The sequence below is a fragment of the Callorhinchus milii genome, unplaced genomic scaffold (genome assembly GCF_018977255.1).
Source record: "Callorhinchus milii isolate IMCB2004 unplaced genomic scaffold, IMCB_Cmil_1.0 Scaffold15, whole genome shotgun sequence".
NCBI lineage: Eukaryota > Metazoa > Chordata > Chondrichthyes > Chimaeriformes > Callorhinchidae > Callorhinchus > Callorhinchus milii.
The window spans coordinates 4,858,775-4,875,641 of record NW_024704756.1 but is presented as its reverse complement, the minus strand read 5'-3'; positions in this window follow the sequence as shown (position 1 = coordinate 4,875,641).

Sequence of the window (16,867 nt, the reverse complement as noted above, 5' to 3'; positions counted from 1 at the left end):
GGGATGTGCTCTTGATGTGAAATGCGTTACATCAAATGCAAGGATTGTTTTTATAATGTATTGACTGATTTGCTTCGTGCACTGTGTTTGATAATAATAATTGTTACATTTCATATTTCATGTTAGGAGGATGACTCAAAGCGCTTCACGGAACTTACTGTAAAGTGTAGTGACTGTGTTTTTGTAGGCAGCCAATTTGTGCACAGCAATTCCTAGGTCGCAACACCCATGAAACGAAGGAATTAATTTGATCTGGGGTGAGTTGTTGGCCAGGTCGTCAGGAGAAATTACCTTTTTAATATCAAATATTATTCATTTTGAATTTGTTATTCTGTAAGTTCTATTCAGAGAAAGTTAAGCCTGAATTCAACTGAGGGTAGTATCTCAGAGCACTTTGATCTGCTGTCTTGATGCACCCTGAAGCATTGTTCTGGGTTATGTGGGACTCTTTGCTTGAAAACTTCTAATAAAAAGTTTCTTCGTACGTTCAAACAAATAAAGCGGCTGCAAAGCTGCATTTGGCATTTCAGGAAATCGGACATTCTCTTGGAATGACGGATGAGGGAGATTAAGCGGCTGAGTTCATTGTTACTCTTCCACCTGGTAGTTTCGAAGTACTTAAAAAGATCAAGGTCCAGGCAACAACGGAAATACCAAGGGGAACGCGTCAATTCCTGAGCATCGCAGCGCTCCGAGAGATTGTTCTCAATGTTTTAACAGGGGTCTAACCATACAGGAAAGGGCCAGCATCTGCCCCTGTGTTGTTAAAGACAAAAATACTTCAGTTTATCATTGCTAACGTTGTTATTTACTTGGCAAAACTGTCCATAACTGTTGTTGAGCGAAACATCTAATACAACACGTAATATATAAGACGATGGGCCGAATGGCCTCCTTCTGTGCTGTATGACTCTATGACTCTATAAACAGAAGATGGTAAATCATGCCACATGTGCGAAGGAAAATAAATGATTGATTTGATTTTAATCGTCTCGCTCACTTATAGTGGAACCAGTCAAGTCTAGTTGGATGTGTTGTAAGGTATGATTTGCGTGGTCTATGGGCACAGTTGTTAAATTGACCTAATTGCCCACAAAATATACAGTTAATTCACTTTACAGTATGGTTTAGTCTACCCGCACATTATAATTCCTCGACACTATTCAAATATGGAAGGAAGCTTCTTTTGATGTCCTGCTTAACATGCTCCAACTAAATCGAGCTGTTGTTGAGGTCTTGTTGACCGCATATGGCTACTGTGCTTTGCCTTCAAAAAACAATCACTACACAGCAGTTAGAAAGGCTCTGAGACATTTTGACTTGACACCTTAGGCAAGTTTCCTTACTCCACACGCCTCTGTTTACTCAGCAGTAAATAGGAATGCAGTTGTTAGTCGATTAGTGGATCACTTTCCAGGCGTGATAATCCCTCCCAAGAAAACAAACAAACAAAACAATTGGTCACTCAATCTACGACTGTTTTTGGGACGTTGCTGTGCGCAATTATTATTATCAAGAAGGCACTACAGAAATGCAAGCTCTTTCCTATTCTCCTACAAAATTTCGCTATACATTACAGTAAATCCCATAAAGCTCTTTGAACTGAAGACCAGTGGTTTGCCTGTGAGTCGGTCAGTAACCTATTCAGACCTATAATAATTCCTGGAGCTCACCATGTGGGTATGTATGGTTTATCTCCTCATGTACCAATAAGTAGCAGCGCTCCCCATCCTGCTCCCTGCATTGTGCAACTCAAAGCATTCACTCAAGAACATTTTACTCCAACTTTATTCTGCAGTGAATTTAATGAATTCAACCCCAGAGTCAGACTTGTCAAAGTAAGCTCCTGATGTCAAGTCCTTAGGTTGTGAGATATATTAGTACCAGGTTCTCTACAACTCTGGTAATTACATTGCTACTGTTACTCTGTAGGAAATAAATGATTTATTAGATTTTAAATGACTTGCTTGGAAGTGGAGTGGAACCTGCTAAAACAGGTCTGGTTACATATAATATAGCCAGAGAAAAATTTCAGCGGGCTGGCCTTTAACTGTAATCTACTGTGTGCTCCCAGTATGAAAGATTGCTCACATAATAATATAAGCGTCTTCTCCAAGTTTTTTGTCCCGCACTGGAAATACAATAATGATCCTTGCATCTGATATGGTAACTTGTTGAGTAATAAACTCTCTCAAAGTGCTTCCCGGAGGTTTCTGTAAAGTTTAGGACTGTGTATATATGGCGGCAAAGGTGGCGACCAATTTTGCACACAGCAACATTCCACAAACAGCACAAAGTGAATGACCAGTTTTATCTGGAGGACTGTCAGCCAGGACACCCAGAGTAACTGCCTTCTCTTTTCATATAGTGCCATGGGATCTTCACGTCCATTTGAACAGCCAGCGAGGGATTTGATTTAACATCCCATGCGAAAGACAGATCCTTAACCTTAAATAAATGCACGTCAGGGTCTAAATGGTGGCAATTTCTAAAGCGATTCCTTAATAAGGACTTCCGGTGATCAGAAGTACGTAACGCACTTCGGAGCGGAGTTACTGAGGGTCGCTCGTGACACATTTGCACTACAGAGAAATAGGTTTAGTGTAAATGATCCTTGGATGTAGAATGTTTTGAGGGTTTGGCAGAGCTACGCTAGCAGTTCATCAGTGATTGATGGTGTCACTTGTTTGAGTTTAGGAGACTCCCCCCTCGCGGCATGAATAGGAGGACAAGCCGTGCATGGCAAAGAGGAACAGACTGCGAGGAATAACAGGCGCCAGCACTGGATAAATATCACTGGGGTTGAACCTGGTTATTAGTCAATTGACGGATGGCTTTCTGGGAGTAATAATCCCTTAAAAAAAAGGTTGTCATGTCTGTTTGTGGGACACTGCTGAGCGCAATTGGCTGCCGCTTTTTCTCCCACAAAATACACAGTCAATTCACTTTACAATATATTCTGTGAAGCACCTCAACCACGTGGTAAGGCCGCTATATCAAATGCAAGGATTATTATTGTAGGATTAATAATATTATTATTATTATTAACCCCAGCCCAGTACCGTGACATTTTACGATTTTGTTTTTAACTCTTTAACAAGTGGGGTAATGTTTGTGCTTAGCAATACCAATTAGACAGCCGTGAAGTGAATGACCGGTTTTATTTTTTCAGCTTTCACCTGGAAGAAGCAATTTCATTACCCTTGTTCTGAATGGGAATGCACCATAACACATGAGAGTTATTACAACAACAACAACAAAATGACATTTGTAAAGCGCCTTTCACGTCGGGAGGACGTCCCGAGGCGCTGGACAGACAGAGTTACGGACCCGAGATGGGGGTCGGGGTGGGGGAGGGTGGAGGGCGGGGGGAAAGCAGGGAGATCGAAAGCACGGCCGAAGAGGAGGGTCTTGACGTGAGTCTTGAAGGTGGCGAGGGAGGGGGCGAGGTGGAGGGACTGTGGGATGGAGTTCCAGAGGGTGGGGGCAGAGTGACGGAAGGCCCTCCTGCCGATAGTGGGGCAAGCAAGGTGGGGAACGTGAAGCAGGCCGAGCCCGCTGAGCGGAGGGAGCGAACAGGGTGGTAGGAGGTTAGGAGGTTGCAGAGGTTGGGGGGAGCAAGACCGTGGAGGGCTTTGAAGGTGAGGACCAGGATCTTGAACTGTATCCTCTGTGTGATGGGAAGCCAGTTGAGTTGGGCAAGGATGGGGTGATAGGGTTGCGGAGCCTGGTGCGGGAGAGGACACGGGCTGCAGAGTTCTGGATGATCTGCAACCTGTGGAGGGAGGAGTTGGGGAGGCTGACAAGCAGGGAGTTTGCATAGTCGAGCCTCAATGTAATGAAGGCATGTATGAGGGTTTCGGCAACCTGCGGTGTGAGACAGTGGCGGAGCCAGGCGACGTTACGGAGGTGGGAGAAGGCATGGCGCAGATGTGGGGGAGAAAGGACAATTCAGGGTTAAACAAGACACCCAGATTCCGGACTGGCTTAGCAAGGTGGAGTGTGCAACCATGGATGGTGATGCTGTCAATGCCTACAACAACAACTTGCATTCATAAAGCGCCCTTCACACAGGGTAGCTTCCCGGGGCGTCTTATTACAGAGGTGCCTTGTTCCATTGCAGTCCTGCCATCTGTAGCCTTTAAAAATCTCATCTATATTTAATAGTAATCCTTACATTTGACATAGCGCTTTATCACATTGTTGAGACGTCTCAAAGAGCTTCACAGAATATATTGTAGAGTGAATGGACTGTGTATTTTGTGGGCGAAACGTATCCTTTCAAAGTGCTTTAAACTGCGGAGTGGAAATATTCAGTGTCTGAACTCATGGAATATGAGTGAAATACTATAGAGCTACTGGCACAACCACAACTCTAACCCAGCCCAGCCAGACCCAATTACCCGCAAGTAATTCTGAAATCCATCAAAGGTGTACAGCAAAAGTCAAAACAAAAAATGGAAAGGTGTGAAATTCAATTTCACTTCCTGATGTGAACTTTCCACGTTAAAACACCAAGAATTGGCCAAGCTATAAAGGGAATCACCCAGGACTCTGCTGCAGGTCAAATCCTACAGCCCACCGTGCTACGAAAGAGGCAGAAGGAGCACTTTAAGTGTTAGTGAGCTGAAATTCTGGTCGTATTTTACACACAGCGTAATTTCAGCCACTAACAGGAACTTTCTTTTATAATGTCGTACATTCTTTCAGAGTTGCTTTGTATCTACAGGTAAAACTGACTTGTACTTCACAATACAGATTGCACGGTGCTCGTATCTTCTATGTTAGTAACTGCTGTGTGTGTACCAGGTGACAGACAGCATTACACGGCAGTGGTGATTACTGGAGGTGTTGCACAAGCAGAATAACCTCTGCACACATTCCACCGCAGAACTGCCTGCTCATAACTCTCACTTCTGGGCTTTTTTGGCCTGGCTTAAAATTTGCTGTTGAATTCATTATTTTTATGATGGTTAAACCATTTTAATAGCTCATTGATTTACACCGCAGCAGTCAGTGGGCTCATTTCTATTCACACACACACACACGTGTGCACATGCATGCACGCGCACACACACGGGCACAGACACGCTTGCATGCACACAGCACACACCACATACACATGCACAGATGCGAGCACATAGACCCGCACACAACACACACGTGCACAACACACGGTGAGGATAAGGGGACAGCAATGGAAGCTTAATCAGTGCAATAACAAGACCGCTTGCATTCTATAAGAGCATTTCTGGGAAGCAGGTTTTGCNTTTTTTTCCACAATAAAAACAAGGAATTTAAGAATCACTAACGCATACGTCAGGTGGAAAAAATGTTGATCGCTATCTTGTAACAGCAATGTAACGGGTGTCGATTCCTTCCTATATGAATCACTTGATGCTAAGTCGAACACAGAGGAGAAACTCCTGGGGACAAGAGGAATTTGCAGGACATGACATTACATCCTTGCCAGCGGCCAGGAAGGTTCGGCAGCAATACTCACCGACGGTTACTTCCCGATGTCAGACAGAGTCGGATGCAGCCTTTTCCCCATTCTCGCTCTCCCGTGATCCGCTGGAAGCAGTTGGATTCCTCCCAGGAATTCCAAGAGGAAATGGTTGAGCAAAAGTATAGGCCTTTCCAACAGGGGAAAGAGGAAGCGATCAAGATGTTATTCAGCGTCAATGGTGCAGATGTTAGCACCGACGGCAACACCCTGGTCGACCTTCAACATTCCACACCACATTCCTCGCTGACTTCCCGTCTCAGTGATGACAATAATCCGCGTGTTCGATACAGCGCCTCATCACGTCATGGAAACGTCCGCACTTTGAAGTGTAGTGACTGGGTATGTGTTGCCTTTCCTCTTGGAACTGTGGTGGTATTTAGTCACCGAGAGCAAAAGGGAATTCTCCGGGGAGCAATGTCCACACAAAACTTTATGCTAGGTTTAAAGAGTGCAGCTTGTGTACAATTCATGGGTGACAACGGGGAGAGAGGTATGGGGCAAAACAGGGTATCCACTTTCATCCCACAATGTAAACAAGGCAAAGCAATCTCTGCCATTGACATGCATGGATTTGTGAACATGCATAAACATGCACGATATTCACGAGTGCCAGTCACTATTTAATTTGCACGCAGCAAAGTCCCGCAAACAGCAATGAAGGGAATGATAATTTCTACCTGGGGAATTGTTAGCCAAGACACCAGGAGAAAGCTCCCTTCTCTCCTTTCTCAAGTGGTGCCATGGCATCTTTAACGTGCACCCTAAATAGGGTTTAAGGTTCTAAACATTGCAATTCGTATGTCCATTTCTTCCAAAGAGAGCAATCTTCTAGTAGAATTATTGAACCTCCATCCGTGCTGTAAATATTCTACAGCTCTATGAATAAGGTCAATGTGACGTTGAACACTGAGATGGCAATGATTAACATCAGATGTTCGGTTCAGCTTTTAGACGTTTAACCTGATGGGGAATGTGATTAATTATACAAAGCCCCGATAATGTGGTGATTTGCTAGATTTATGCAAGTCAGGTCAGAGGTCAGTCAGCCACGGCACAAGATTCCTCAACCTTGTTCAGTTGCAGTTGTGTCAAAATTGAACAGAATGTGGAATCCTCTATTATCATGGAATGACATATGTTTTCCAGCACTGCAATTTTAATTATTATTAGAATTATTATTATTCATTATCCTTGCATTTGAGATAGAATTTGGCATTTCAAAATATCTAAAAGTGCTTCCCAGAGTTTGCTGTAATGTGTAGTAATCGTATATTTGAAACAGTCAATATGCATCTACTATGTCTCAGAAATAGCCAAGAAGTGAATGACTATTTTTATCTGGCCAGGACACCAGAAGAACCTTCCTTCTGCAGAATCCTGTAGCTCAGTGGTTAGAGCACTCGCCTCGCAGGCGAGAGACCTGGGTTCTATTCCCAGCAGTTTCCTTACTCCATACGCTTCTGTTTACCCAGCACTGAGTAGGAACCCGGTGGTTAGTCGATTAGCGGATCGCTTTTCCGGGGGTAATAATTCCTTCAAAAAAAAAACAATCATAAATCAATCCACGACTGTTTGAGGGACACTGCTGTGCGCAATTGGCTGCCGCGTTTCGCCCACAAAATATACAGTCAATTCACTTTATAGTGTGTTCTGTGAAGCACTTTGAGACGTCTCGAAAACGTTTTAAAGCGATATATCAAATGCAAGGATTATTATTATTATTATTTTATCAAATGATGCATAAGCTTGGTAGCCTGGCACATAGTTTAACCTGACAGTTTAACATCTCATCCAAAGGAGGGAACCTCCAACAATCTCCCGAGCACTGCACTGGAGTGTCAGCTGATACTATGAGTTCAAAACCCTGACGTGGGGCTTGAACTCACGAGCTTCTGGCTCGGAGGCAATACTTCTACCAAGCTGACACCTAGCTTGAATATCACTACCCACCTGAGAGAGCTGTGACACTCCAAATACTTTACAGCTTCACCTTTGCTCCTCAGTCAAACTAATGTAGATTTATTGTAAATGGAGAGCACTTTACTGGAACATGTTTATCCAGAAAGAAAACTCCTGGTGTCATTACGTTTACTTTGCTGCCTTGTCCTCTGAAAATACAGTCACTACACTTAGCAATTATCTGTGAAGTGGTATACAACAATGTAATAATAATACAAAAACAACTTGCACTTATACAGTGCCCTCCACGCAGGGTAGCATCTCAGAACACTTAACAGTGGCGGAGCCTGACTCAGAGCCAGGGGGTGTGGGGGGAGGTGGCCGTAAGCACGGTCGAAGAGGAAGGTCTTCAGGCAGGACGTGAGAAAGGGGAGAGAGGGAGTGGAGGGATTGAGGGTGAGTGTTCCAGAGTTTTGGGGCACATTGGCAGAGAGCGCAACCTCTGATGGTGGGACGGAGGGCGTGAGGGACAAGCAGGAGTCGGTGCCAGTCGAGCGGAGGCGCCGGGTGGTGGATTGGGAAGTGAGGAGGCCGGAGAGGTAGGGAGGTGCCAGGGAGTGAATGGATTAGAACACGAGTGTGAGGATCTTGAAGTCAATCCGTTCGGTGATGGGGAGCCAGTGGAGCCTGGGCCAGAACTGGTGAGATGTGGGTACGGAGTTTGGTCCGGGTCAGTATGCGGGCGGCAGAGTTCTGAATGAGCTGGATTTTTTGGATAGTGTTGCTGGGGAGACGGGCAAGGAGTGCGTTTGAGTAATCCAGGAGGTGACAAACGCATACACGACGGTTTCAGCTGCATTTGAGGTCAGGTACGGTCGGAGGTGGAAGAAGGCGGTCCTAATATAACAATAACCATTTTTGCCTTTAATGTAGCGCTTTTTTATGTCAGGAGAATGTCTCACAGCGTTTGACAGGATTTACCGTAAAGTGTTGTGACTGCGTGTTTTGTAGGTGAACGTCTCCGAGTTGTTGATCTGAACGAGGCATTGGTTATACAATCCAGTGTCTTTCTTTTGTTGTACTCTGCTGTCACCATGTGGCCAAATGCACCGTCCACAATACCTTGAGTACAACCAGCACCAGAATCACTTTTCAGAAATCACCAAAACATCTCCAAACAAGAGGCACAGACGTTCGCTATTCTTATTATTTCCAGTGCGTCAGACACAGTGAATTTTGAAATAACTATTCCGACGGTGATGTGTTTTTTATCAGCAAAACATTTTGGCAGCACTTTGGAACGTTGTACCCCAAGAAAGCGATCCGACAATCGACTAAACAGGTAAACGGAGGCGTGTGGAGTAAGGAGATGTGCCTAACATTTTGCACCGCCCGGGAATCAAACCCAGGTCCTCTCGCTTGCAAAGCGAGTGCTCTAACCAATACTCTGCAGGACTCCACAGATAAAATTGGTCTTTGACTTCATTGCTGTTTGTGGGACATTAACGTACGCAAACAGGCTGCCAGGTTCACTACAAACATACGGTCATCACACTTTGTAGTAAGCTCTTTAAGACATTCTGGCAATATGATCAGGTGTTATATAATAATAACAATAATAATAATAATCCTTGCATTTGGTATAGCACTTTATCACGTCTTTGAGACGTCTCAAAGCGCTTCATAGAATATACTGGAAAGTGAATTGACCGTATATTTTGTGGGCGAAACGAGGCAGCCAATTGCACACAGCAGTGTCCCACAAACAGTCATGGATTGAGTGAGCAATTTGCTGTTTAAAGGAACTATTAACCCCGGAAAAGCGATCCGCCAATTGTCTAAAAACTGGGTTTTCCTACTTGCTGGTAGCTAAGAGAGGCCGTGTGGAGTAAGGAAACTTGTCCAATGTTTCATTCTGCCCGAGAATCAAATCCAGGTTCTCTCGCTTGCGAGGGGAGTGCTCTATCCACTGAGCTACAGGATTTTCAATATCATAATTGAAATAGAAACAAGCAGAATGTTGTGGAAAGGTTTGTTCCAGCCATTTGATAGAACAACAAGAAGAGACATGAATAAGCATTAAGCATTAATGAGCATTAAAAAGCCACCCTGACCCTTTTCACACTTTGGCCTCTGAATAATTAAAACAATTGCGCTATTCCAATAGCACAGCATCCTCCACACAAAGCTCAGGGACTTCACTAAATGAAATGCTATACCACAAGATGGCCCCAGTGATCCATTTGCTGGGTTGATATGCGCTGGTCATGTCACATTAGGAAATTTTGTGCGCATATTTATCTTGTGTCACCAACAATCCCGATTCTAAAGTGCCGTGTGTAATTAATATTCCTGTAGGATACTAGGAGATCAATTGGAGCATTCTTTCCCGTCATAGCTTCCCTTGCGTAAGGACCTGCAAGTCGCCAATAATGGTAAGCTTAACGGTACTTAACGGTGCAATTGGTAAAGATTCCTATGCTTTTCCCACTGATCCGAATGAACCCCATTCCTTTATTCTCAACAACAATAAAACGTGCAATCTTGTCCCGGCTTCGGACAGGGCGGTGTCTGGGAGTGCCTAAAAGTGGCGGAGCCTGATCCCGAGCTGGTGGGGAGGGAGAAGGTGACCGTGAGTACGGTCAAAGAGGAAGGTCTTCAGTCGTGTTCTAAAAGAGGGAAAGGAGGAGGCAACGCGGAGGGATTGGCAGAGACAGTTCCAAAGCTTCGGGGTATAGTGTCAGAAAATGCGGCCGCCGATGGTGGAACGGAGGGGACGAGTGACAAGTCGGAGGCCAGAGTTAGCTGAGTGGAGGAACCGGGTAGTGGAGTGGGGACTACTTGCATACAATGGTCTCATGTTGACTGTACATTCAGCCTTCCCACATAACACAACACATGATAACGCACAGTTTACAGCGCCGCAAGTAGAAACCAGCCACACATGATTTTTTAATGGACATTGCTCAGTGCATTGGCAGGAAGAGTGTGGAGTGCAACGGTGCTGTTTGATGTTCGACACAGGAGAAACAAATTGCTTTGGGGAATAAATGGGCAGCACTTTGGTGCCAGTGTTATTCCTATGAACGGAGCAAGACTGAGCCTTATCGAAGAGACTAGGAATTGGAGAGCTCAGGACCAATGACTCAACAACAGTTTGCTCGGTTACGATACACTGGGAGAGTCAGGTTAGAGTTGGTATACACTATACAGGAGACCTATAGCGTATTGGTTAGACCACTTGCTTTGCGAGCGAGAAACCCAGGTTTGATTCCCGAGCGGGGCGGAAACCTTACGCAAGTTTAGTTACTCCACACGCCTCCGGTTACATCGCAGTAAGTAGGAACCTGGTTGTTATTCGATTGGCGGACTACTAGCCGAGGGTAATAATCTCTCCAAACAAAATAAGAATAATTTGGTCACTCAATCCACGACTGTTTGTAGGACACTGCTGCCCTGGATTGGCTGCCGCGTTTCATCCACAAAATATACAGTCAATTCACTTTACAGTATATTCCGTGAAGCGCTTTGAGACGTCTCAACAACGTGATGAGGTGCTATATCAAATGCACGTATCATTATTATTATTATTATACATAGTAACCTCTTGAATATCGTCAAACACATCTAAACAAACAATTCTAAAAAAGAGCCAAGTACATCAATGGAGAAGGTATCGATTTAGTCCTGTTCCCATGTCTGATAAGATCCTGTTTATATACAGTACCAGCTTTTGATACTGACGTGTGTGTATGTTACTCAGGAAGTGGCCATCAGTGCTGCCATTGTCCTCGAAATCCGAGCCTGTCTGTACCCTTGAGTCAGGTTAAACAAGGTGCTTCCTTGCCCATGTGCAGAACGGAGGCATCAACACTAGCTTAAGGACACTAGTTGTCACCGAATTGGCACACAAAACAAAAATCGCTGATATTCAGAAAATAGAGCTTTGCTCTACTGCCCTTCAGGCTGTGTGAGAGATCAGCGGGGGAGCCAGAGGGGGCAAAGTGAAAGGACGCAATTTGGCTTCAGATTGCTACACGAGTGTTTCGGAAATAGCTTGTCTGCCGTGTTTAAGAAGTAAATTGATCAGTAAACGCAGTCTGGTTAAACCACGAGATATTTAGGGCAACCGTTTTAGTCTTCAAGGTCACAAAAGCACAAACTGACTAACACGGTCAAAGCTTCCTCTGCCCAGATTTACCACTCAGGATTGTCCCACCCTGACCACTTTTATGGATCAAAATAGCAGTCAGCTTGCAGCAGCTGACCAGCTACTGTTACACAGCTCGGGGAATCAGTGTCACACAGAGCATCCATCCACCCGTGGGCTGGAGAGAGATCCAGGTTGTATAAAACAACAGAAGGCAGTGCTATTAGTGAACATCCTTCTGGAGCCTTCTGCAACATGGAGGGAATATCATCTATGAACAGGTACCATTTACTCCCTCAGTGTAGATACGTCTTTCACAGAGTTATAATATTAATAATCTCGGCATCCTTGATATAGCACCTTAGCACGTCATTGAGAAGTCTCAAAGCACTTCTCAGAACATAGTATAAAGTGGATTGACTTGTATTTTGTGGGCAAAACTTGGCAGCCAATTGTGCAAACAGTGTTCCACAAACAGTGCAACAGATTCAGGATGTAATCTTACAACAGTGGTGGATTGAGTGACCAATTTTTTTTTAAGGATTATCACCCCCGAAAGCGATCCGCCAATCGACTAACAACTGGATTCCTATGTACTGCTAGTTGAACAGAGGCGTGTGGAGTAAGGAAACTTGCCTTAGCCTGGGAATCGAACCCAGGTTCCTCTCGCTTGCGAGGCGAGTGCTCTAACCACTACGCTACAGGAATGCACAATCCAGGAGAAGTTTACTCATCACAATCCGGTTATCAGGTAAAGCGTTAGTAGGACTGCACTCCATTAAAAAGACATTGTGATTGCCTTTCTTGCTCCCCTCCTGTACTCAAGAGGTGAAGAGAAAACGCTACGTGTGCAATTCTGCGTTTACGAGAGAGATAGAGAGTAGATGTTGATAGGCTGCAGAAAGGGGCCTTGAGCTATAAATGAAGATAGTGCAATCTAGAGAGTGCCGGCTGATTCGGGTCAATGGTTCTATTCTATTTATAGACATTTTATTTATGGAGGATGTGAAGCTCAGAGCAATGACCTGGTAACTACATCAGGACAAACCTATCTGTGAAAACCGAGGCTTTTTCTTGGGCAATCAGCATGTCTGTCACTCACCTAACCTGCCAAGTGTCGTTCATCATGATGAAGACCCCATATTCATTGATTCCGTAGTTCCAGGACTTATATATCATATAACAAGCTCCATCTACTACATTTCCCCATTCAGTGTTTATAAATATCAACCATATGTAATGTGCTTTGCCGTGTCTATCATCTGCAAGTTCTCCAGAAAGGCTCGTGGTAAGTTCCAGGGCCTTGGGACGTCCTCCCGATGTGAAAGGCACGATACAAATGTAATTCTGTTGTTGTTATAAAACAACTATAATGATCCTTCCATTTCTTACAGCCCCTTTCATGTCGGGAGACGACCTCAAAGCATTACATGGGATTTACTATAAAGTGTAGTGACTGTGTATATTGTAGGCAAATTTGCACACGGCAACATCCCACCAACAGCCATGTAGTGAATGAGCAACCATCGTATTGTTCTATTGGTGCTTCAGCTTACGTTAACTAACTACCATAAAGTCAACGCTCTTTCACTTTATGATAGTGACCAAACATAACCCTGGCTCACAAATAATCGTGGAATCCACTGTGCTTACCACTACATGTACACTGCAGTATCGTGAACCACTATGCTCCACGTGGAGTCCTGTAGCATAGTGCTTAGCACGCTCACCTCGCAAGCGAGAGTACCCGGGTTCAATTCCTAGACAGGGCAAAACCTTAGGCAAGTTTCCTTACTCTGCACATCTCTGTTTAACTAGCAGTTAGTAGGAATCTGGTTGTTAGTCGATTGACGGATTGCTTTCCAAGGTAATAAACCCTTCAAAAAAACAATCAAAATATTTGGTCGCTCAGTCCACAACTGTTTGTGGGACACTACCGTGTGCAATTGGCTCTACAATATTTTCTTTGAAGCGCTTTGAGATGGCTCAACGATATGAAAAGGTGCTATATCAAACACAAGGATTATTTTGTTATTGTTAATCACAGCGTTTTGCACTTTGGATGATTTTTGGCATCGCTCCTTCGTGAATTTTGTTTCGGAGGAACTCAGTCCTTAACAGCATCACAGCATCTGATGGAACAACAACAACTTGCATTTATATAGCGCCCTTCACGCTGGGTAGAGTTCCGGATGGAACCTCCCAGTATACATCCAACCAGAGTTGGCGACCCTTTTCTCCGCAACCACCACCAGCGAGTACTGTGCAGTGTTCAGCAGATTCTGGGGCAGAGGGTGGACTTTAGAATATATTGTAAATGGCTGTAAGGAAGGGAAGGGAGTCTGAGATATAGTAAGAATAAAAAAAACTTCCCTTTGATCTAGTGCCTCATCACAAAAACGAAAACAACTTTTATTTATTCAGGGTAGTTTCTCGCAGCGCACAAGGACTGCTATCTCGTTGGGAGGATGTCTCCAAGAGCTTCGAGGATATCCTGTAAAGTCTAGACACCAGATTTTTATTATTGCAGATGGCCGAGGCAGCCTAATTAATTTGCACACAACAACGTCCCACAAATAGCCACAAAGAGACTGTGAAGAGAAGAGGTTACTCGTCTTACTGTGGGCAACGATGCAGTCACGACAGATTGCACAGCTGCACGGAGGGCAAGAAGGAAGACAAAGACTGACACTCACGATCTTGCTGAAGGACAGCTGTTAAACACATTCAATACAAGAACAGAAGAGCTGAAAATCCCACCCCCCACCCCCACCCCCACCCCCGTGGACCGAGTTTCACCCAATGAAGCACTTTGAGATATGAAAGGTGCTTTTTATTTTGTCAGCCTGGCATCTGATACATTAGGAAACCCATCACCAGCTTAAGAGTATCCAAACCAAGCTGAGATTTCCAGGCATCCCACTTACACATGGAAATCCCAGCGATAGATTGTTGGAATGGAGTGCGCTCTCTCTCCCTGGAAGGACGCAGCCTACTTACCTCATTCCAGAAAGCATTAGGTGCAGGTTGTCAAGAGCTAAGGGATCCTGGATTGTGCATTGGAGTACTACTGGAGTCTAACCAACTAAAGTTTCATAGCTCGCCATTGATGTTGCCCTCCAGCAAGTTTTCCCGCTGTTTTGGCAGGCTGAGTGGGACCTCTCCCTACCCTCAGTGACTGGTCTGTCCTTCCAGGGCCTGCCGATCGCTGTGCTGTCATCAGCAATACCCTGGAATACTGCGGACCCGGCTGGCTCAGGAACTGGACTACCGAGACACCGCAGCGGGCTGGTTCGATTCCAACATTCTGTTGCCAGGCATGTCACATTGGAGCCTGTTCAGCTCGCAAGGAGATCCCGCTGAAAGGTGCTATAGGAATGTAAATTGTACTGTAAATCCACAGCAGGGCAAATCAGCACTCAAAAGGCAAATTTCAGCTACTTTTTTTTTGTGTGTCCGACACCCAAAAATAAAACCATGGCCGTACTATAAGGAGCGTCCAAACCAGAAAGGAGCACTACACTGTCAGAGGTGCAAGCCTTCAGATGAGAAATCAAACTGAGTTTCTGCTTCTGTGAAGATGGATTGAAGTCAAAGGAAGCTCATGGCAGCAGAACAGTCAGCAATCCATCCTGGGACACATGCATTCAAAAGGAAGCTAGATCGTCACATGAAAGAGAGGGGAATAGAAGGATATGGGGGTTAGTAATAATAATAATAATAATCCTTGCATTTGATATAGCACCTTATCATGTCTTCGAGACGTCCCAAAGCGAATCAAGCGAATTGACTGTATATTTTGTGGGAGAAACGCGGTAGCCAATTGCGCACAGCAGCGCCCCACAAACAGTTGTGGATTGAAGTGACCAATTTTTATTATTTTATTAAAGCAATCTGCCAATCGATTAACAACTGGGTTCCTACTTACTGCTAGATAAACAGAGGCGTGTGGAGTAAGGAAGCTTGTCCAACATTTTGTCCTGCCAGATATAGAACCCAGGGCTTGCGAGGCGAATGCTCTACCCACTGAGCTACAGGACTCCACTTTCAAATGGTACCTTACAAATTTTTTGTCGATCTTGCAAGTTAGGCCCAAATAGGAACACAAGTGTTGAAAATACACAGTGGGTCAATTAATATAGAAAGGTCACATTTTGTTTGGGGTCACACTTGGAGCGTTTGCCTCTTCCTCTTGCGGTATGACTGTGCGACTGGCTATGAATTTCCAGCATCTCTGGTTTCCTCTCAGGTTTCCAACATCTGCAGTTTTGTTTTTGATCTTATCTGGTCAGGTCACAAGATCGTCGGTCACAATCGCCAGCGAAGCCATGAGGATTTTGAACCTGGCCACACGTTCTGACTGCTGTATCTGCACTGCAGAGTTTTGGCTTCGTAACATCATTAAACCTGTGTTTGTCTGTCACTGGGTTTCCAAAATGCCTCAGCAGCTGTAACAATTGTCAATGACAATAACAATAATAATAATAATAATGTGTCAGCCTGGCTTGGCTGGTAACACACTTGCCTCTGAGCCAGCAGGTTGTGGGTTCAAGCCCCACGTTGGGACTTTGAGCTCATAGTCTCATAGGATGATTCAACTGGAGGCCCCTGGGCTGATTTCATCCCCCCCACTCCATTTCATCTGGCCCACCCACTCCCTCCATTAATGTTATGTTCCTGGAAAGGAAACACGAAAATATTGCTCATACAGCCCGCGGACGTTTCTCAAATAGGGCATCCGGCCCTTGGGAGCCAAAAGGTTGGACCACCCGGGTCTAGGCTGACCCTCCAGTGCTTCGAAACGGGTGCACTGCATTATCAAAAGTGCCAGCCTTAGGATGAGACATTAAACCCAGGAACCATCTGCCTAGTCAGGATTCCATGGCACTATTCAAAAAGAGAAAGGAGTTTCTCCCAATGTCCTGTCCAAAAATCCCCAGATTAAAAATTGGTCAGTCACTTCACGGCTGTTTGTGAGACATTGCTGTGCGTAAATTGTGCTGCGTGTTTGCTTACAAAACACACTGTCACTCCATACTACAGCATAACCTGTGAAGCGATTTGAGACGTCTTTACCACATGAAAGCCACTGTGTTAAATGTAAAGGTTTTATATAAATCCTGTAAAGCGCTTCAAGACTTCTCCCAACACTGTGTCAAATGCAAGAATTATTTATTTATTATTACTACTACTACAATCTCCCCTCTGCTTCAGGCTGCATTTAGGATTTGTCTAGTATTGTGAAGCAATATAAGTCATCCTTAGGTTATTCCTGTTGGGAAATAGTATGTGTTCAACTTAATTACTTT